Source organism: Grammomys surdaster, unplaced genomic scaffold, assembly GCF_004785775.1.
Source record: "Grammomys surdaster isolate TR1022 unplaced genomic scaffold, NIH_TR_1.0 191, whole genome shotgun sequence".
In the NCBI taxonomy this organism is placed as follows: domain Eukaryota; kingdom Metazoa; phylum Chordata; class Mammalia; order Rodentia; family Muridae; genus Grammomys; species Grammomys surdaster.
In genome coordinates, this window is record NW_021604636.1 from 2539983 (window position 1) to 2562367 (window position 22385).

Consider the following 22385-nt stretch of genomic DNA (forward strand, 5'->3'; position numbering starts at 1 on the left):
GAAATTTAAAATGAAGTAAGGAAAGAAATTCATCAAGAATCTATAGGGCTGGACAAATGATGGAACTATCAGCTGTCAACGTGGGGAGAAAATAGCTGTTAGATGTGGCTGAGGAAAGTGTAAATTGGATCATCCCTTTAAGACAACAATTTGGCAACATTTGTTGAGCACTATAAATGTTCTTACTGTTTGGCACTACTCTCCCATTCCTGAGAATTTACCCTAAGGCAATAATTAAAATGAAAGAAGTGTAGAGAGAATTCAAATGCAATGTTCATTATAACTGAAATCTAAGGAGTCAGATGGTTGCTCAACAAAAGAAAATAAACAGCCGTGAAATATTTTGCTCTCTCAAATATAAACATGAACTTTCTAAAACAGAAAAGTCAGAGCTCAAAAATCAGAACATTAAAGGTGTACTTTATCGCAATACTTTGTACCGTGTAAGATGAATAAACTTGGAAACAACACTGAAAAACTGAAGCAAAGTTTTGCTTTCCTGTTTATCATTCTTTTTATTATTATTATTTTTATGTTTGTTTTTTGATACAGAGTTTTATAATAATACCCTGGCTAAGTTCAGACTCAAAACAATTCTGCTATGTCAGCCTTCTAACCACTGGGATTACAGTTGTGAGCTGCCGTGTTTGGCTCTCAGCATTTCTCAAAATAAGAATACAGACAATCGATTTGTCTTCTCAAATTTCTTTGAAGATTGTGAAACAGAAATAAAAAGATTAAATGGATGTCAAGTTGTCTTTGTCTTTAAAGGAGAAAACAAATCTTCCCTTTTCCGTGTCCATCTACAAAAATCCTTTATGGAAGCCCAGCACAAAGTAAAGGGCTTGCCGTTCACCTTCGAGTAGAGATGGCACGCTCACTAAGCACCCCCATGAGAAAAGAGCCTGAAAACAAAGCTCTGCTAGACCATCCTCAGCTTACATAGAGACTGATGCATTCGATTTATGTCACAGCTTTATGTGGCATTACTGTCACAGTAATTGGTGATCTTGCTCCCTTCCTTTGCTCCCAGCTGCCACCTGTGATCACCAGCCTGTCGTTACCTCTTTTCTCTTACCGCTATCTCATTATGGCCATTTGACCTTTCGTTTCTATTTGTTTCCCATAGGTTATTCCCTAACATACATTTCGTTCTCACAGTGGTCTGGTCTCTTTTAAAGATTCCCCAACTAACTAGCTACATTTTCATTTTCAGTACTTGGCATAATTAAAAGTTCACACAATTCCAGTTCTTAAGCAGTACTTGATAATTTCCCAGAAGGGTAAATGATTATGGATTTCTATCACTGAGAACATCTTATTATTATTTCTGCCTCCTACTAAAATGCTGTATTGCATACAAAGGGAATATTTAGAATTTCTGTGTATTTCTTTGTTTGAGATTGATGTCTTGTAGAAAAGTTGATGGTTCTTTCACACCTAACATTAAACGGCCTTGTCACTTGGCATGTGTACTTCAGTATCCCAATTGAGTAGTCCTGTTGGCCATAATGAGCTACGATTTCACTGGATTGGTCTACATTACTTTTAACTTTGTTGTCTGTTGTGAGTGTATTTTATACTTATTTGTATGGAGATACTTTATTTCCTGATTGGATCATTGCCCACAAGGTCTTTCAACTTAGTACATACAAGTATAAACCTGGACTTTCCCTTCTATCATGAAGTTGTGATGTACACAAGGCTTCCATTTTGACTCTGTCTTCTTACTTTTGCCTTTTAACATCTGAAAACTGCAGTTATCAGTACAGAATTGTGTGCTTCTCCAAGTGAGTATGTGATGCTATAGGATGAGACCACTGTTGCCATAGCTGATGAGTTAGTGCATTACAGAGTCTAATCCATCCTCACAGAGGACTGCTTCAGCAGTGTGACCTGGAGTAAGATAGAAATATACAGTCCTATAGCATAAATCATGAGAAAAACCTGATTTCTTCTGTATCTTCTCACATGGAAACTGTTACTTGCCCCCTAATGTCTCTTTTAGGCATGAGTTCTCTTGATAGATCTGTTTTTATTTCACAAATCATAAAAGGAAGGGCTTGTTTACAGGGAAAAGCACCAACATCTTTTTTTATACAATAGAAATGTCTGAATTAGTTCATAATACATGATCTAGTATAGTCTATAATAGAGACAATGGCTTCAGAATGTTAAGAATGTTTGGATGGATGGATATGGATATCCATATTTGCAAGTGTCAAATACATATATACTGGACAAAGAAATGTAAATATACAAGTTGTTTTATGGCTTTGAAGTATTATAAGGGAAAACATGGTTAAAAAGAAAGATAGAAGGTAGAGGTTGATACAGACTAAACTACATACTAAAAAGTATTCAATATTTCTACTACCATCAAACTGGGAAGAAAGGATGGTCCTATCTTATTGTTCAGAAAACCCAATATTAAAAAGCTCATTAAAAAGTGGTAAGGTTCTCTTACCACTTCTGCGTTTTACAGGGACAATGGGTTAAACCTTGGAGACACTACTTAAAATCCCTCCATTTGATTCCAATACTAATTTTCCATTTCTACAGTTCTAATCTATTATGCAAAGGGCAACCTGATTGTAATCTTTTTACACTGAATGAATAGCCTCAAGGTCATTCAGACTCACTGTTGGCTTCTGTGTGAAGACAGCCTGAAGCTATTTAAGGTCTGTCTGGCTATGGGAGAGCTCGGAGCCAATCTTACAACTCATCAGTAACAAGTGTTAAGATGTTAGCTTTCTCTCCTGTTTCCATTTGTGTCCATGCCTACCTCCCCTCCCCTTTACTTCATTTAAAAACACTTATCATTCACTTTAAGAAATGTAACCCTTCCTGTATTGTGAAAGAAAGGAAGGAAGGAAGGAAGGAAGGAAGGAAGGAAGGAAGGAAGGAAGGAAGGGAGAAAAAAGAAAGAAAGAGAAAGAAAGAAAGAAAGAAAGAAAGAAAGAAAGAAAGAAAGAAAGAAAGAGAAAGAAAGAAAGAGAAAGAAAGAAAGAAAGGTAATCAACCTTGTTTTGCTTTTATTGCATATCTCTATATAAGTAAATAAACATAATGTGTGGGGATATTAGAAAACCCAAAGTTATGACTATTGTGATGATGGAAAAGAAATGAGTAACAGCAAGTTGCATATTAATAGACAATTCATGTTAGTAAAGAATTAATGCGGGAAAATAACTTCCCTCAGATATATGGGTTACCTACAGTAGCCTCAATGGAGCATATCAATCCACACAAACTGAGACATTTTAGAAAACTCTATTTTTATCCTTAAAATAGTATACCGACATAATTTACAACATAATTCGTAAGAAAATACCTGTATCATTGATGTTAGTCCTGTGAAATCAGTGAGACTTCTGTGATTTCTATACAACAATTGTTGCTTTTCTTCATAGATCAATGTTCAAGTAGTCATGTCTCATTTATGTGGAAATGTTTGGATATGCCTCTAAAACAAATCCGTGGTAAATTATTTTGGGACCTTAATTAATATGTTTGGTGACAAATTATAAACCCTGAAGTAATATTTTTATATAATTACTGATTTACTCTGGAAAGCTCCACTCAGGGTATTATTTTCTTTGTATAACCCACAGCTTGTATATTTAGGGAAATGTATTTTCTCTTCTAGGGAAAATCATCTGAACAATGATGGAATATTTATTTCTATTCCATTGCTGATTATGATTTGTGTAACTCAAAGCTAGTATATTTAGATCAAAAATATCAATATTTTGATATTTTTTTTTGAGACAGGGTTTCTCTGTGTAGCCCTGGCTGTCCTGGAACTCACTCTGTAGACCAGGCTAACCTCGAACTCTCGAACTCAGAAATCTGCCTGCCTCTGCCTCCCAAGTTCTGGGAGTAAAGGCGTGCGCCACCACCACCCAGCATCAATATTTTGAGATAGAGTATATATCAGTAAAGATAAATGCTTTAACCATGGCATTCTTTTCATTAATTAGTATGTTCTTTTATTCAATGTGCTTACATGGTAATGCTCTACTTATAGACAATTGCCTATTATCAGTAATATATAAAAAGGGAGCAGAACTCCATGGAAGGAACTATTTGAAATTCCATTCTTCTGGCTGACACAGAAAAATACATAAAATTTTAAAATATTTTAGTCAGAAAAATACCAGTTACAATTACACCTTCCAAGATGTGTCTTTATAACAATACCATCTAAGAAATAAGATAAACCCTAAAATAACATTTTTACTTAACTCCCAACTTATTCTGGAAGACTTCAATCCCAAATCATCATATTGTTTTTCCTTACCACCTGTCTTCGTTAGGGTTTTACTGCTGTGAACAGACACCATGACCAAGGCAACTCTTATAAGGATAAAATTTAACTGGGGCTGGCTTACAGATTCAGAGGTTCAGTCCATTATCATCAAGGCAGGAGCTTGGCAGCATCTAGGCAGGCATGATGATCAAGGAGCTGAGACTTCTACAACTTATTCTGGAGGCAAACAGGAGAAAACTGGCTTCCAGACATTTAGGATGAGGGTCTTAAAGCCCAAACCCACAGTGTGGCTACATTTTAATTTTGTAGTTAAAATTAAATACCTACTCCAACAAGGCCACACCTCCTAATGGTGTCACATCCTGGGCCAAGCGTATAAAAACCATCACACCACCCTTTTGTCTGCCATACTTTATCTTCAGCTGGAATTTCAGAGAGTGGCATTCTTTATCCAGCAAAGTGAAGAGTTGCTGGTGGCCTTACCTGAATCAGTTTGCAGTAGAATCTCATGGACATTTTCTTCCTATCCCAAGTATGGCAGTAATTCTTTCCTTAAAAAAAAAAAATGAACCAACACAGCAGCACAGTAACACCAGCTTGTTGTATTTTCACCTGCTTACCTAAACCTATTCACATTTTTCAGGTTTAGAATATTACTGTGTCCCCTGGTAAAGTAACTTTTTTTCCTGATGCTTGTCTATTAGAATACAAAATTAGAAGGTGGAAAGAAAATAATCAACTAGTGAGTCAGAAATTGTAATAGGAACACTATATCCTGATTTCTTGCATCAGGATTTCAGACTCCATAGTCTACATGAGTGGAGAAGAGGCTCAGGGTGCTTGCTGACTCAGAGCACACTGCTTTTCAGGACAGCACTGTAGACTCCTAGATTGTTTACCCATGGGTAAACTTATCTGGATCTACTCCTGAATTGTTTACCCTTCCTTGGATAAACCTATCTGGATCTTTATTAAAATGCAGTATGTGTAAATGCCAATGAAGCAATAAGACATTTGCTGCCATGACCTCGCAGAAGGCAATAGATGATGTAATCACAGAGAAACATGGTCAAGGAAATATTACTTCTACTGCTGCTGCTGCTGTTGCTACTACTAGTACTACTAATACTAATAAAATAACAATAATAATAATAACAATAGTGGTGATGATGATGATAATGTTTTAAAATTAAATAAAACCCACAAACAAAATTACAAAACCAGAATAAATAGAGAAAATAAAGAAAGCTTGATGCTTCTTGCAATTAGTAGTTACCCAGTATAGACATCTCAGCACCAAACAGTACTTTGATAACTCCATTTATTATAATTCCTATCAAGAGCACATGATAATCAACTGATAATGGAAAACTGATAGGTTATTAAATTGATAGACATCCTCTTGGATCAAAATTGTATGCTGTATATTCTCCTTTCCTTCCATGAAGAATATTTGTTTCATAAGTTACCAGAAATTGTTGAAAAAGAACCAAGACCTCTGGTTTACCAAATGATTGTTTTCTTCATGCTAGAAGCTTGTGGAGAACATATATCTTTCTTTAAAAAAAAAAAAAAAAACACCCGGTCAGCCCATGGTATCCCTTGAATGCACAAGTCAATACAAAATGACAAAGGATGTGCATATAACCTTTGTGTTAACACATCCCTTTGAATAGTTTAACCTCTAGGTTACTTAAAATGCCTAATACAATATGAACGTCATGTAGCTGCTATGTAAACAAGTTTAGGCATAATAAGAAAAGTGATAAATACATCTTTTTCAGTCAATGTGCTACCTCCCACCCCACCAAGTTCTTTACTCTGTGGTTAGAGGACTCTGAAGATGCAGTACCTACTAATATGGAGGGTGAACTGGAGTCATATTCTTTCTTCATTATGTCAGGTCATACATCTTCAACATATACCATTTTGAAGCTTCTGGTGGTATTCTGGCAGCTTCTTGCTGCTTCAATTTGAGCCGGTTGGCAGAACCTTGTGGTTTCTTCAGGATTGACCTGCCCTTGCTGAATCATGCATGGTGTTTGGGAATGGATGGAGCTAGCTGCTGCTGCTGATTTATGTGACCAGAACTGCTGATATCTTGACAACACAGATTGTATGTGCTCCAAAGAACTATTTCTAAACAGGTCCACATCCACCTTTGCTCTATTAACCTTTTCATTCCACTATCTCTGGTGGGTGGTGGGCTAGAAGGGACGGCAAAGGATCCAAAAACTATCACTAAAAGTAGGTTTTGAAAATTCTAAGCATAAACCTCCCCCAAAGTAAAATATGCACACACAATCAAACATCGTAAAAAACATCTCATCCTGGAAGCTTTAGTGTGTCACAGTGTGTTTCACAGCATCCTCACTTGCAAATGTTCATAACAATGAGTCATTGGTCTGGTTTGAGACCTCTGGCTTCTGTGACACCATCAATATTGGATTTTCATAGAGTCTCCTCCTGTTTATTCTGTTGTTACCCTGTGTCATAGAGATTCTGCAGCTTTGGGGCTGCAGGACTGACCCTTTCATGATCCCAACCATTTGCTGATGATGTAGATTTGGGGGTGGGCCAATTCAGACCCCTGAATCTGGGCCTGGGTGGTAGCCGAGGTGGTCAGCTCTCCTTTTTCTGAACCACCAGGGCAAACTCTCCAGCACTGCTCCAACTGGTCTGTGTGTCACCATAAGCAGGAGGCAGGGTCAGCCCTTCTGTTCTCATCCCTGGGGACCAGTTCACAGCACCCACACCTCCAGAGCCAGCTCCACAGGGCTGCCCAGTCAAGGTTCCAGGCCTACTCTGCCAAGTGCTACAGCCTGTGTGTGATTGGGCCAGCTCTCTGGTTCGCGTATCCTCCAGGCTGCCTTAATTTCACCCCCGCCACCAGGGCCAACTTTACTGTGCTACTCAGGCAAGCAGCAGGGCCCACTCTCCAGAGTGTTACAACTCTTGAGAGTCACCACCAGCCTTCCTGCTCTCATGACCCAGGGGCCAGCTCTCTTGACCGTCACAGGTGGTAAGAGGTGAGAGGTGGCATCACCCCAGCCCTCATGACACCTCATGGTAGATGCATGGCTGGACTAACTTTCCCATGCCCTGCAACTCTACCAGCACAGCCAGTGAGGTGTGAACAAGTTCTGCACAGTTCCTGGACTTCCCGTGTGATCCCCATGGCTGCCCCTACAGGGACACCCGTATGTTTTGAAGCTGTAATATGAGCCTTGCTGTGGTGGTTTGAATATGCTTGGTCCAGGAAGTGGCTCTATCAGGAGGCGTGGCCTTGTTGGAGTAGGCATGGCCTTGTTGGAGGAAGTGTGTCACTGTGGGGTGGGCTTTGAGGCCTTCTTTGCCCGTGAGACAGCCTCTCCTAGCTGCTTTCTGATCAAAACGTAGAACTCTTGGCTTTTTCTCCAGGACTATGTCTACCTGGACACTGCCATGATCCTGCCATAATAATGGACCTAACCTCTCAACTTGTAAGCCAGCCCCAATTAAATGTTGACCCTTGTAAGAGTTGCCTTGAACATGGTATCTCTTCTCGGCAATAGAAACCCTAACCAAGACACTTAGACATCAACACTGACCCCCCCCCCCCCGTCTGATCCCTTTGCCCTACTCCTGTCGCCCCTATCCCTACTACATAGCCACAGACCTAGACATAGACCTCAGTAGCAACTTGGGCTAGGACCTCACTATCGTCCCATGTGGTGAGGCTCACCACTCACAGCAGACTATTCTTCTCCACCCTTGAGTCTCCAGCTTCACCTCTCTTCATAACACTCAAACTGTTCCACTTCTTTCTTTCCCATCTGATCACTACATACTTGCTCATTGTGATGGTTCCTCCTGCAGGCTGTCCATCTTGCTGGCAGGCCCCTGAGTGACATTCATTGTCCTCGATGTATGGCATGGTGGCAAGATGTCTATGGCTGGCCTGTGCAGTGAGCCAGAGGGTAGGTCTGTGGGTGGCATGGCAGTTTGCAGCATGTCTATCTGTTTTCCTCCCCTCTGAACTGTGCTGTCTGGATTTGATGTGATGTGATTTGATTTTTATGAGATCTAGGAATAAAACAGCTTTGACCATAAAGTTAGGTGTCTAGCTAGAATGATCATAGGACTGAGATCTGATCTGCCCCTGACTGATGTAAGAACAATATTAAAACTGGTATAAAAACAATACAAAACAAGGTGTCTCTCTGCCCATTGCTAAGTAGGGTGAAGGTTCATCTTGATGGTACAGCTACATGCGTTGGACCTTGCAATATCCAATTCACTAGTCTAAAGAAACTCTTGGATAATTTCATACAGTACATTTTCATCGTAATTAAACCCCAGCTTCCCCTCTTAACTCTTCTCAGATCCACTCCCACGTCTTCTTTTACCTCCATCTTCATGATTTTCTATGAATTTCCATCTTCTATGAATTTCAATTTGTGCTGTCTATATACTTCTGGGTGTGTAGCCATCCACTAGAGAGTTACCATCCTTAAAGAAAACTGGCTCTCCCTCACACAAAAGCCATAGTCCCACAGTTAGGGGTGGGGACCATTCCTTGTTATAATATAGAGTGGCTTTCTCTGGAGCAAGACTTATGTAGTCACCCACAGTTGTGAGTTCTTGCAGATAGTTGTCCAGTTATTTCTAGAAGACAAGGATTTTGGTCCTGTCCTCCCACCTCTGGATTTTGTGATCTTTCTGCCCTCTCTTTTGAGATGGTGTCTGAGCCTTGAGGAGAGGATGTGATATAGATGTCCCATTTGGAACTGAGCACTCTGTAGTCACTTGTTCTCTGGGTTTTGACCAGCTGTGAGATTTTTGCATTAACCACTATCCACTACCGAAATAAAAAAAAAATCTCTGATGAGGTCTGAGTACTGTACTAATCTATGAATGTAAAGACAGGAATTTAGAGAGCAGTTTGATGTCATATCCATCTAGCAAAATAATAACAGTAGTGACTTTACTTTTAGGCCTGTGAGCTTCCCAGCCACGTGTCGTGAGTATTTTGGCTTCTTTAAAAACCCAGTTATGTTATATCAGTTTGTCTACAGCCATTTACTATGAATGTCTGGTGCTCTAAGAGGGACTTGACTTTTGTCAGCTGCAGATGGTTTAATTCTAGGGACTCTGGAGAGAGAATAAATAACAGAGCCCAGAATAGGCAGGAAGTATTTCTCCAATGAATGAAGAGGCTGTTGGTGGTCCCAGCTCTTCCTGATTGTTGTTGTTGCAATTTGACAGATATCCTGACGACAAAGATTGGTTTTGATCCAAGGAACTCAACACCCCTAATCAACAGGAACAGGCTTACAGAGATCTATGTACCCTTTCCCCTCTAATCTTTCTCTCCTACCTAGTGTTGAGGGGTTGGAAGGGATTAGGGTAGAATAAGGGTTAGAAGGGAGGCAGAGTTATCAAAACCAAATTAAATAATAAAAACAAATACAGCAACAGCTATGCCTTTGTTTGTGGTCTGGAGAGGGGTAGATTTGCTATAGTTCCTCGTGTGGCATGGACCTAAAATCCAATCAGAAATAGCTGTTTATCCTCATAGTATCTGTGCTACCCACGAGCATATATTGACATTCTGGTCATCATTGAACTCCATCGAGTTCATAGATGAGTCAGAGTGTTGATGACCCCTCATTCAATTGTCATCTAGCACTATGGATGTGATATATTAGAAAGTCATAAAGCAGTAGGTTTCTATATGGCCTTTCAAACAGCTGACACTCTTCTGTGTACTGTCCTCCCTCTCTTTACCAACTTAAACATTTCTCCCCATTATTCACCCTTTCTCTTATTTATCACTGTGCTTACTATGTTCCTTCCCCTTAAGATCTTTCTTCATCCTCTGTACCAATGATTTCTTTCTACATTCCCGGATTATACAAGCATTCCAAATTACAGTGTTGATGCTAGGATCCACATGTGAGTGAGACCACTCGACATTTGTCCTACTGGACATGCATTACCTCACTCAATATAATATTTGGCGGCTCTATCCATTCTCCTGGGAATGTCAGGACTTTAGTTTTCTTTAGAGCTGGATACAATTTTCCATGCACATAGGTACATTTTTCTTATTCATTCATCAGTTGATTGACATCTAAGCTATTTCTATATCCTAGATGTTGAGAACAGCTATGAACATGGATGAGCATGTGTCTCTGTAGTAGAAAATAGTCTCTTGGACACATGCCCAGGAGTGGTAGAGTGGGGCGATATGGGAAATCTATTTCTGTATTTCTGAGGAGCCACCACACTGATTTCCACAGTGGCTACTTCAATTTGCTTGAAGGGCCCAATGTTCCCAGTCCTTGTCAGCCTTGTTTTATTCCTTTTGTCTTTGTTTTTTGTTTCTTAATCTTAGACATTCTGATTGGGACATAACGGAATCTTAAAGTAGTTTTAACTTGAATTTCACTGACACTTAGAATGGTGAACACTTTAAAAAGTATTTCTGAGCCTTTTGTATTTCTCCTGAGAATCAGGCTCAGCTATGCAGCCCACTCTTTAATTGCATTGCTAGTTTTCTTGATGTTTAGGTTTTGATTTTGTTTTTAATTCCACATATTTTAGACACTCGTTCCTTGACCAATGTATAGTCAGCAAAGATCCATTCCATGTTGTAGGGTGCCTCTTAAATCAATAAACAGTTTCCTTTGTAATATGGATGCTTTTTAATTTTATAAAGTACCACATGCTGGATCTTTGGCTTTAGAGAAACTCTTAAGCAACAGAATTTGTGAATGTGAACTCTGTGAAGTCTGAGCAATTTTCTTTTCCTGAGTGTGTGTGATTAATGATTATTAGAAAAAATAGTCATCTCTGAATGATTATGCACCTAATATTTAATTAAACAAAAGTTGAAATTTGGATTCTCTTTTAAACTTGCTCTTATGTTTCTTTCTTAAACCCCAGCAGTTTGGCTACAGGAAACAAGCCCACAGACTAAAGAATAGCCAGCTTGGTCTGCTCATGAGCACATAGATTTTTGGTACAGAAATCTTCTCTCGGGGGCTTAGGGTGTAGTCAGTGGTAGATTAGATTCAAGGTTCCTCATGAATTAATTTTGGACTTTCTGCTTAACTCCTCTCATCTGAGCCATTCCTTCAGCAGCCTGGTTGTTACCTCTTAGGGTGATCCAGTCTTTCGAAGCCAACACAGAATCTTTCCTCTCTCCTGGAAAGACCACAAACATTCATGGAAGGAGAGGTAATGTGACTCAGGTTTGGCCGTCAATCCTTTTCACAATGTTTCTGTTATGGGGAAGATGTTAATGGGGAATCCTCCAAACCAATCTTTTGGTGACCAATACTGACTTAGAACCAAGTCTTTAAAAACCTCAGTTTGAATAGCTTCCACAGACCTCTTACATAAATGACATGGCACTTCCAAAACAAAGTCGCGTTTCATGATTTCATAGGAGAATGCTTGCCTTTTTGGACAAAACTATATTTTGCCCAAAATTCCACAGTTTGCTATGTAATTTGCTGCATAATGGATCCAAATTTTCAAACAGGATTATGACAGAGAACTCATACAACAGACTGTTCATACAGTAACAGACATTCAACAAGAACGTTGGATTTTATTTAGTTCTTCTGAGTCATGTCTGTGTGTGCTAAAGGGAAGTTCCCATAGAAGTGCTAGGTTTGAAAACTAGGCCTTTCCAATCTTCTCAAACCAACATCAGATGATTCAGTGAAACGTATGGTCCAACTGACCACCACAGTATGCTAAAGGGCCTAGCAGTGCGGCTTGTGGGTGGGGGTGGGGGTTGCACAGCAGTATATAATCAGAAATTGCTTTGCAATCAGTTATACTAGTTCCCAAAATGATAGCAGCTAATGGTAGCTGTATGATAGTACTCTACACACAACTGAGGACTATTGGTTATCTGAAGATTTCTCACAGATTAATCATGCATAAATTTCATAAGTGCAACAAAGTTGTTTGAAAGTGTTTCATTTTGTTTTGTATAATCAAGTGGTACACCTGGATTATAGAAGACTGTCCTAACTCCAGGGTCCAGTGAAATGATCAATTTAATTAGCTGATAGAGAAAAAAAGGAGATCATAAATGGCTGACTCATACTTTGTTTTTGTTTTATTCTCAATTAGTTTTCTTTGATGGGGTCTCACTGGGAATACAAACCATACTCAAGTGAAGGGTGCCATGCCTAGTGGTAGTACTAGGTGTGCAACATAAAATGAACCCAGTGGTGTTTTGGGAGGGGTTGCTGTTTATCTCACTTAAAATTTGCCTTTATGGGATTTTTGCATGTACAAATATATGTTGATCTGTATCTATAAGTGATTCTTGTGTTTTTTCCCTTCGGATCTATTTTTATTTCTGTTCATTTGTTTCCTCTCCCTCCCTTCCTTCCCTCTCTCACTTCCTTACTTCCTTCCTTCCTTCCTTCCTTCCTTCCTTCCTTCCTCCCTCCCTCCCTCCCTCCCTCCCTCCCTCCCTTCCTTCCTTCCTTCCTTCCTTCCTTCCTTTCTTATTTTAAACACGTGTGATTTCTACTGAGAGAGCAAGGAAAGGTGAGAATTGCATGGGTAGGAAGTCGAGGAGAGTCTTCAAGGAGTTGGGGGAGGAGAAACTATAATCACAATATATTGTATACAAAAATTTATTTTCATTAAAAAATATTTTTTTCTCATAGGATCATGCATAAAAAAACAGCATTAGAGCAGCAAGTTAACATGTATGTTGTTGGACACCATACGCTATCATTAAATCTACTCGATAAAGGAGAAAGTATAGTGTAAGAGGGTATAGACCCATGATCCAGGGTACAGACCCATGATGCCAGAATAGATTTTGGAAAGAAGAACTCCAATGCCCTTTACCAACCAGAGTCAAGATCAGCTGAATGTGATACATGTGCATGAAAAATACATGTGACTTTTGAAAATACCATTACATCAACCCAAAGACCACTCTTTCCTGCTGCAGGAAGGACTGCCATTTTATATAGACCCTTCTATCCATTTGTTACTCTATATTGCTTTTCAGGGCTTCTGAGAATTGTATTTTGTAGTACATATTTAAACAACTTTGCTTTATTCTTTGGATTAAAAACAAATCACTCCAGAGAAGTACATTTGATTATCTTCATCCTACACCTGGGCTCACCGGTTATTTTTGAAGAAGTCCATCTTGACTTCAGAAGTTTACTCCACCTATTACTAATTCCTGCCCCGAGACACTTACATTTCTTTCCACTACTCCATCCCTTCTATGTTGTTTCTACTTAGTTCAGACCTTCAGCCTGTTTCATTTGGATTACTGAAATGCCTTTTCAAATTCTTGCTTCATACTTGACCCAGACAGATCTTTACAAAACAAACATTACGTCATGCAATTCCTGTTGCCTTTAAGAACCCAGCTATTGCCGCCTAACTGTGCAACTTCATCCAAATGTTCTGTTCTCTGTGCCTCAGCTTTATCATTTACAGTCTTGGGAGCAATACCTACAGCATAAAAAAAGAGTAGTTGTAAACACAGAGACATCCTCAGAAAAGTGAAGACTCTCTAGTGAACCCTAGAAAAATGTGACTATGTAGAATATAGTCCACATCCCCCCAAAAAGCAGTCCATACTGCACAGATTCTCCTCTGCTTTCTTATCTCTCTTTGTTTAAAAGGTATTGATTTTATTTGTATATGCGTGTACCCACACATATGTGTGCTGCAGGCATGCAAGGTGTCTGTAGGGGCCAAGATAGGGAGTCAGCCCTACTGGGACTTGAAAAACAGGTCATTGTGAGCTGCATGTGAGTGTTGAGAACTGGGCCATAGTCCTCTGCAGTATCAGCAAGAGTTCTTAACTGCTGAACCATCTCTCCAGTTTGTTCCTGTCTCATTTTAACCTCCATCATGTCTGATGGCATTGCCTCTAGAGCCCCAGGCAAGCTTTAGTCTATCTTACAGAATGACTTGTTCAGGTCTCTAATACATTCTTTTCTGTTGTACGTACCCCATCTTACACAGTTTGACTGACCAAAACTCATTCCTTAGCTTCATAGTCCTCTCCTTGGCAAAGGTTTTCCTGAGTTTCAAACCAGGGGAAGTCCTTTTATTGGAAATACACTGGTATGCTGTTAGTGCATTCAAGAGTGTTAGGATAAAAGTCCCTGAATTGGATGGATTGCAAACAACAAAGCATCATCTCCAACTCTTCTGGAGGCTGCAGCATCCAAGATCAAGGCACTGACAGATTCATTGTCTGTTGGGAACCTGCTTCCTGGCTCACAGATGGTGCCTTGCTGTTAGGGCACAAATGACAATGCATGGCGGCTCCATGTTCATCACTTAGTCATTTCCCAAGGGCAGTGCTCCTGATAAAAGAGCTCTGGACATTAAGGCATCAATGTGAGAGTTTGAAGGGAACTACAAACATTCAGAACACAGTAAGAGGCTTGTGTCAGGGAAAAGTCAGTAGCATCTGCTAGCTGCTTTGTCTCATTCATTTGTTTTTCTAAATGATTTTTTAAAATTCATTTATTTATTTGTTTATGTTAGTACATGTTTATTTATTTGTGTGTGTGTGTGTGTGTGTGTGTGCGTGTGAAGTCAGAGAACATGTGGGGAGTCTATTCTTTCCCTCAGCAGTGTTGGTTCCAGGGATCAAACTCAGGCCCTCAGGTTTGGCAGCAAGTGCCTTTCCTAGCTAAGCCATCTTGCCACCCCCTCCACAAGATTCATGAAGGTAGAATCTCCTGACTTCAGAATATATCTTGGTAGCCGAAGTATAGTACACATTTAATAAATTAAAGTACAATAAAAAAAATGGTCATGCATGATATGGTATGGTTGTTGTTTCAAAACCTTGAGAAAACAAAGCAAAATATTTGTGAGAAGTTTTATAAATATCTTTTCCCTTTGAAATACTCAAACATATTATCAATATATACATATTGAAATACTCAAACATATTATCAATATATACGTAAATGAAGAATTTGGAATATAAATCTTATAAAAATTGGTATTTTAAACCTTGGCTATCACATATTTGCACTATATACTATAAAATGTATTTAGTGTTATAAGTAAAATATTGCACCATTTTTTGGAAAAAATTAAATTATTAAGTTGAACACAAATATACACAGGCCATGAACAATACTTTAAGCTAAAGATTGTAAGTATTGTCATTTCAAATGCCCCAAGGGAGACTTTGATTGTATAGATTTTCACTGTTGCCAGTATTATTTTAATTGGACAGTTGGACTGTCTTCATAATTTAAATTGGTCCTTCCACAGGATATGTAATTCACCATTTGCCCTTGTCCTTCAACTGACCATTCTTAATGAAAACAGGTGCTCATTTTCCTCACTATCTATATTTTTTAGCCTTAAACTCACAAACAAAAAGATAGTTCTGAGGCCTCAGAGGGTTCCTGTCCATTGAGTCTTTCATGAAATAGAGGCATGGACTTTGGTGTGAGCAAAGTGGGGTGCGTAGAGCTTCCTCCTGCTTCTCAAAACAGACTTGAAAGATGGAATTAGATTAGGGAAGGGAGAGCAGGTTTCATCTGCCACATTACTATGTGTGATACTGCCACCGGGTCAAAACCACAGGCCAAATTAGTAATCAGGGACTTGGACCAAATTGTGAGTCGCTCTCTCTAAACCACCTTTATAAACTAACATTCTCAGGTGATCTTGGTAGAGGGTCAGAAAACTGGCTAAGGCATGCTGTAGAAACCTGGTATTGCTTCTCTGTTTTAAAGCTCATTATCTTTGAATGGTGCATATATTACTGTTTCTCTTTTAGCAATAAACAACCTTGAGAAATAATTAACATTTTGCCCTCATTTTATGAGTCCCTTTAAGAAATTTCATTTCTTGTTTATAAATTCTTTGTATGTTCTTTAAACCGGTCTGTTATTACTCTTAATAGTATCAGAAGTCATGCCAGAACAATGTCACAACAGGAAGCCTCTAACTTTGCTCTCCCATAAAAAAGCACTGGCTTTGAAACAGCAAACAGTCCTCAAGTCCTTTATGATGATGCCAGAAACAAACTAGGAAGCTGAAGTGCCACAGGCAAACACAACATCCACACAGTCAAGAACAGCTACATGGACAGGAAGGAGAGGAGCTATTTAACAAAAACAACAAAAAAATTAAAAAGGATTTGAAGTTGGGAGAAAGATGAAGTAGGGGACATTTGGGGGAATTTTGATGTATAAATATTCAAATGTTCAAGTAATAAATTAAAAACATGTTTAGAAGAAACAGAGACTGAGGAATGATAATAGAGGGATGAATGTAGCCAAAGTATTTGATAAGCATGTATTATATTATACATATGGATATGTCATAATGAAATCTATTACTTAGTACAATTAATATACACTAATAAAATAATTGGACAGAAAAAAATAGCTTTTTGATGTCATGTGACATCCTCTTCTAAGTTGATAGAGTTAGGATTTGGAAGGCAGGTCCCAGTATTTGGCATCCACCTTGAAGAGAGAAGACAATGATATATCCAGTGTCCCAAATTTGGGGAAGATGCCGAAGAGGCTGTCTCTGTCTTTAGTAACATGGATAATGACATGAGACCCACATACCGTTTATTCCTGAGGTACCCAACAACAAGAGAGATCTCAGCAAACTCTGACAGTCCCAGAGATCCTGTGGTGCTCAAGAGAGACACTAAACACTAGTGGGAGCAGGAGCTTATGACTCCTTGGAGGAAAATTAGCAACTCTTTTACATTGGAAACATAAATGCGTGAGTAAGGAAACAACACAGCACAAGATTTATGGAGACTCTTCACCCACATTGACTGACTGGTGAAGCCTTTCTCCTGAATAATGCAGATCTATAAAGATTGGAAGAAATGGTTGTGTTTTAAATACAAAACAAATCATCATCAACAACAAAAACTAGTAAAACACATTAATGAAAAAAAAGGAAAGATGACCAAATTCAAAGAATGTAAACAAATCCTCAAAGACCAACTGTACAAAAACAGAAATCCTTGAACTTTTGATTGACAAAGCAAAATATTTGTTTTAAAGAATCACAATAGGCCACAAGAGACAAAAACCATACCACCAAAGAAATAACACTGATAGTGGAGTAATAGAGTTAGAAACAAGGCAAAAGCAAAATCTTCCAGTAGCTATAGAGCTAAATAACAAAATTAACCGATTTTTTTTTTTTCTTTAAACTTTACCGAATGGAAAAAAAAAAAGAATCAAGAAACGTAGTAAAATGTCATTTAAAATTTCTAAGAGGAGTAACAATACCAAAGGAATAAGAGATGTGCTGAGGGGCTGGAGAGATGGCTCAGTGGTTAAGAGCACTGACTGCTCTTGCAGAGGTCCTGAGTTCAATTCTCAGCAGCTACATGGTGTCTCTCAACCATCTGTAATGGGATCAGAGGCCCTCTTCTGGTGTGTCTGAAGACAGCTACAGTGTACTCATATATATAAAAAAAGTAAATCTGAGAGAATGAGGAGAGAGGGAAGAGATGGGTGAAGAAAACCTAAGGACATTCAGGAATAATTTTGATGAATCTTACCAGACACAGTATGCACAAGAGGTAAAAAATCATAGACAATGAAAGGAATACCAAGAGAAAATTTCCCACAGCTTTGAGACAGGTCTCATAAGAGTAAAAATAGGTTTATCAGCAAACATTTCAGTCCAGCCAAATGGGATGACTTTCTCAAAGTGCTTAGAGAAAAGAAATATTAAATGAGAATACTATGCAGAAAATTTCTTTAAAATAAATTGGAAATAATGACTTTCTTAAGTAGACAAAGGCTGAAGAAATTTGTCTCTAAAACTGACTTTTGAGAATTATTAAATAAATTCTTCAATTTGAATAGAAAGGATGATATGTAGAAAACTAAAACCATATTAAACTATAAAGTCCCCTGCTAAAGAGAATACACAGACGAATGCAGAATTCTGTAATGTTGTACTTATTCCACACAAAGCTAGGTATAGAATATAAAAAAATAAGTGTAAAGTCATCTTATGGATACAAATCACAAAAGATGTACTTTGTGACATTTATCATATCAAGGGCAGATCTTATGCATAACTAATATTATTATTACTATAAATTGCTATAACTGTAGACATTTTATGTAACTCCAGTGGGAACTAAAGAGAAATCTTCATCAGGAGACTAACATGGAAAATGAGCAAAGAGAATCAAAGCATGTCACTACAAAACAAACAAACAAACAAACAAAAAAACAAAAACAAGTAAAAAACCCTACTAGACACAAAGCAAGACAGAAGAGGTAAAATCACTATATGATGCATAAGAAAGGACAATGAGAGTGGTATATTGCTCTCCACCAATAATTACTCTAAAGACATAATACATTAGAGTTTCAAATAAAAACTTTGTAATTGCCCGCCTGGTCCTTTGACAAAGGACCTAAAACCATCCAGTGGAAAAAGGACAGCATTTTCAACAAATGGTGCTGTTTCAACTGGAGGACAACATGTAGAAGAATGCAAATTGATCCATTCTTATCTCCTTGTACAAAGCTCAAGTCTAAGTGAATAAAGGACCTCGACATAAAACCAGATACACTGAAACTAATAGAAGAGAAGGTGGGGAAGATCCTCGAATACTTGGGAACAGGGGAAAAGTTCCTGAACAGAACACCAATGGCTTATGTGCTAAGATCAAGAATTGACAAATGGGACCTCATAAAACTGCAAAGTTTCTGTAAGACAAAGGACACTGTCAATAGGACAAAATGGAAACCAACAGATTGGGAAAAGATCTTTACCAAATTCTACATCTGACTAAGGGCTAATATTCAATATATACAAAGAACTCAAGAAATTAGACTCCAGACAACCAAATAACCCTATTTTAAAAATGGGGTATAGTGCTTAACAAAGAATTCTCAACTGAGGAAACTCGAATGGCCAAGAAGCACCTAAAAAATGTTCAGCATCTTTAGTCATCAGGGAAATGCAAATCAAAACAACCCAGAGATTCCACCTCACACCAGTCAGAATGGCTAAGATCAAAAACTCGGTGATAGTAGATGCTGAGGATGTGGAGAAAAAGGAACACTCCTCCATTGTTGGTGGGATTGCAAGATGTGCAACCACTTTGGAAATCAGTCTGGCGGTTCCTCAGAAAATTGGACAAGATGGAACGAGAAAATATCATCCTGAGTGAGGCAACCCAATCACAAAAGAACACACATGGTATTCACACACTGATTATTGGATATTAGCCCAGAAACTTGAAATACCCAAGATTCAACTCACAGACCACATGAAGCTTGTGATGAAGAAAGACCAAGTAGGGGCACTTCGGTCCTTCTTAGAAGGAGTAACAAAATACTCAAGGGTGCAAATAGGTAGACAAGGTGTGGGACAGAAACTGAAGGAGGGACCTTCTGGAGACCATTCCACCTAGGTATCCATCCTGTGTGTAGACACCAAAGGTAGACACTGATGTGGATGTCAGGAAGTGCATGCTGACAAGAGCCTGACATAGCTGTCTCCTTAGAGGTCTGCCAGAGTTTGACATATTCAGAGGCGGATGCTCACAGCTAACCATTGAACTGATCAAGGGGTTCCCAATGGAGGAGTTAGAGTGAAGACTGAAGGAGCTGAAAGGGTTTGTGGCCCCATGAGGAGAGCAACAACACCAACCAACCAGAGCTCCCAGGGTCTAAACCATCAGCCTGGGAGCACTTAGGGAGGGATCCATGGCTCCAGCTGTATATGTAAAGGAGAATGGCCCTGTCAGGCATTGGTGGGAGAGGAGATCCTTGGTCCCATGAAGGCTGGACGCCATGTGTGGGGGAATTCGATGGTGGGGAGGTGGGAGTGGGAGCGTAAGTAGGGGCACATCCTCAGAGAAGCAGGAGGAAGCGTGATAGGATAGGGGATTCCTAGGTGGAGGGGAGCATGGAATGGGGTAAAGGGATAACATCTGAACTGTAAATAAAATATCCAATAAAAAAATACAAAACAAAATGAAAAAAAAACCTTTGTAATTACTTTGTTATCCACAGTATCCTATTTGAAGCATAAATCCATTGTAAAGTTATTAGATCTAGCTAATCAACAGATATTATTTTCTAATGTTATTATACTGTGTTTTATTTGGGGTTTTGATAATATAGTCCACTTTTGATTATCCCTCCTCTTCTCATTTAGTTTATTGTGAAGACTGCCTCTAATCGACCAGCTCACTTTGAGAAGGAGGGAAGGGAATGTGATTTTTTTACGATAAGTAGAAATCTTATTTTAAAATAATTAAATCTTAATATCATCCACATTAGTTAAAACATTTTCCAAAAATACAATTCAGAGTTGGTCTTGGTTTAAATTGTCCCCCTCTGATGTAAATTGAAGACCTAACTCTTGGTACTTGTGAAGGGGCCTTATTTTGTCTTGGGTTTGTGCAGATAACGTCAACTGAAAATGAGATCATTAGAGGGGGCCATCATCTAACTTGTCTGGCATCCTTAATAGGACAGGAAGAGAAGTCCACGTAGCAAGAGTATCTTGTGAAGGCTGAGACAGAGATAGCAGTGATGTGTTATCAAGCTCAGAATCCTGAATGTCAAGGATCACTAGTGACTCTAGACCAAGAAGACAGGCAGGAAACAGATCCCTCAGTGGAACTAAAGTGCTGACAGCTGGAACTCCATGTCTAGTCACCAGATTTGTGCAAGAATACATCTCGGTTTTAAGCTTCTCTTTTTATGGTACTTTTTTCTTTTAGTTTTATAAAATTGATATCAGAACTGAGTAAAGAGACCTATGATTCAGTAACCTTCTGGAATAAATAACCTTAAGAATTTGTAAAAAGCGTTTATTGTAGCTGTGGCTTTTCCAATAATTATGTAAGTTACTTTGGTGTCATTATCAACATCAGTATCTCCTGATCTGTGATCCCAAAACATGCCTGGAAAGCTACACATCTCTCAATACACGTAGATGCTTATGACTGGATGAAGCAGCACAGGAGGTCAAATTAGGAATAAAATGCATTTCCTCAAGAAAACAACTTAATAATAGTTCTTAGACAGCAGCATCCAGGAGAGACAATAACACAGATTATTCACTAACAAGAGGGATGAGAAAAGCCATCATTGAAGGACTAAAATGTCAACTCATTTGTTTCACACCTAGTGTATATCAGAGCTGAGATGCAGACTTAAGAATATTTATCTGTTAACAAACTCTGTAAACTCTGGTTTCCTATCATCTTACCACCTCTTTTTCTCCCTTCTTCCTCTTCCCCTTTCTCTCTTTTCCTGGGGTGTGTGTGTGTGTGTGTGTGTGTGTGTGTGTGTGAGAGAGAGAGAGAGAGAGAGAGAGAGAGAGAGAGAGAGAGAGAGAGAGAGTGTCAGCGTTGCTGTGTAGCCCAGGTTGGCCTGAAATTCACTATGGAACTGAGGCTGGCGAAAATATCAATATTCCTGCTTCAGTTTTATAAGTGTTTAAGTACTTGGGTTACAAAAATGGACAACAGTGTCTTCTTGTTCTGAAGGAGAGATTTCCGTGTCCCTTCCTTGGCTTATAATGGTGCCAACAATCCTTAGCACTCAACATAGTGACTTGCTCATTCATCATTTAATCTCCTCCTCCTCAAGCTTCACATGATGTTCTTCCTATGCAATTTTCTCTTTTATTCTTTTAATAGTATTACTTCCTAAACCTTTCACAGATATTCATAAAAAGCATGTGACATATATTGCCTTCATGTCAGGTAATAGTGTAACTCACTAGTGTCTGCAAGACCTGGCTCCACTCCCCCATTTCCTAGATCCCACAGCTATGTAGAGTTATGAGACAAGTTCTGCCAAATGTGTAAAGCCCACAATACACAAGCTATGGATTTCATGCCCCCTTCCCTAACTGAGGCCAAGGAGATCATATGTTCTAGATGTTTGAATTATTAATGATGTCACTCTTCATCTAGGAGCCTGAAAAACTATGCAAAGCAGGACTTCTGCCATGCCATGGTAGAAAGATAGCTTTGTTTACTTAATCCACGGAGACATGAGAATAAATCTCTGGCAGAACTTATTCAACATACGCTAATTGATCTAGAATACATACTCCACAAATT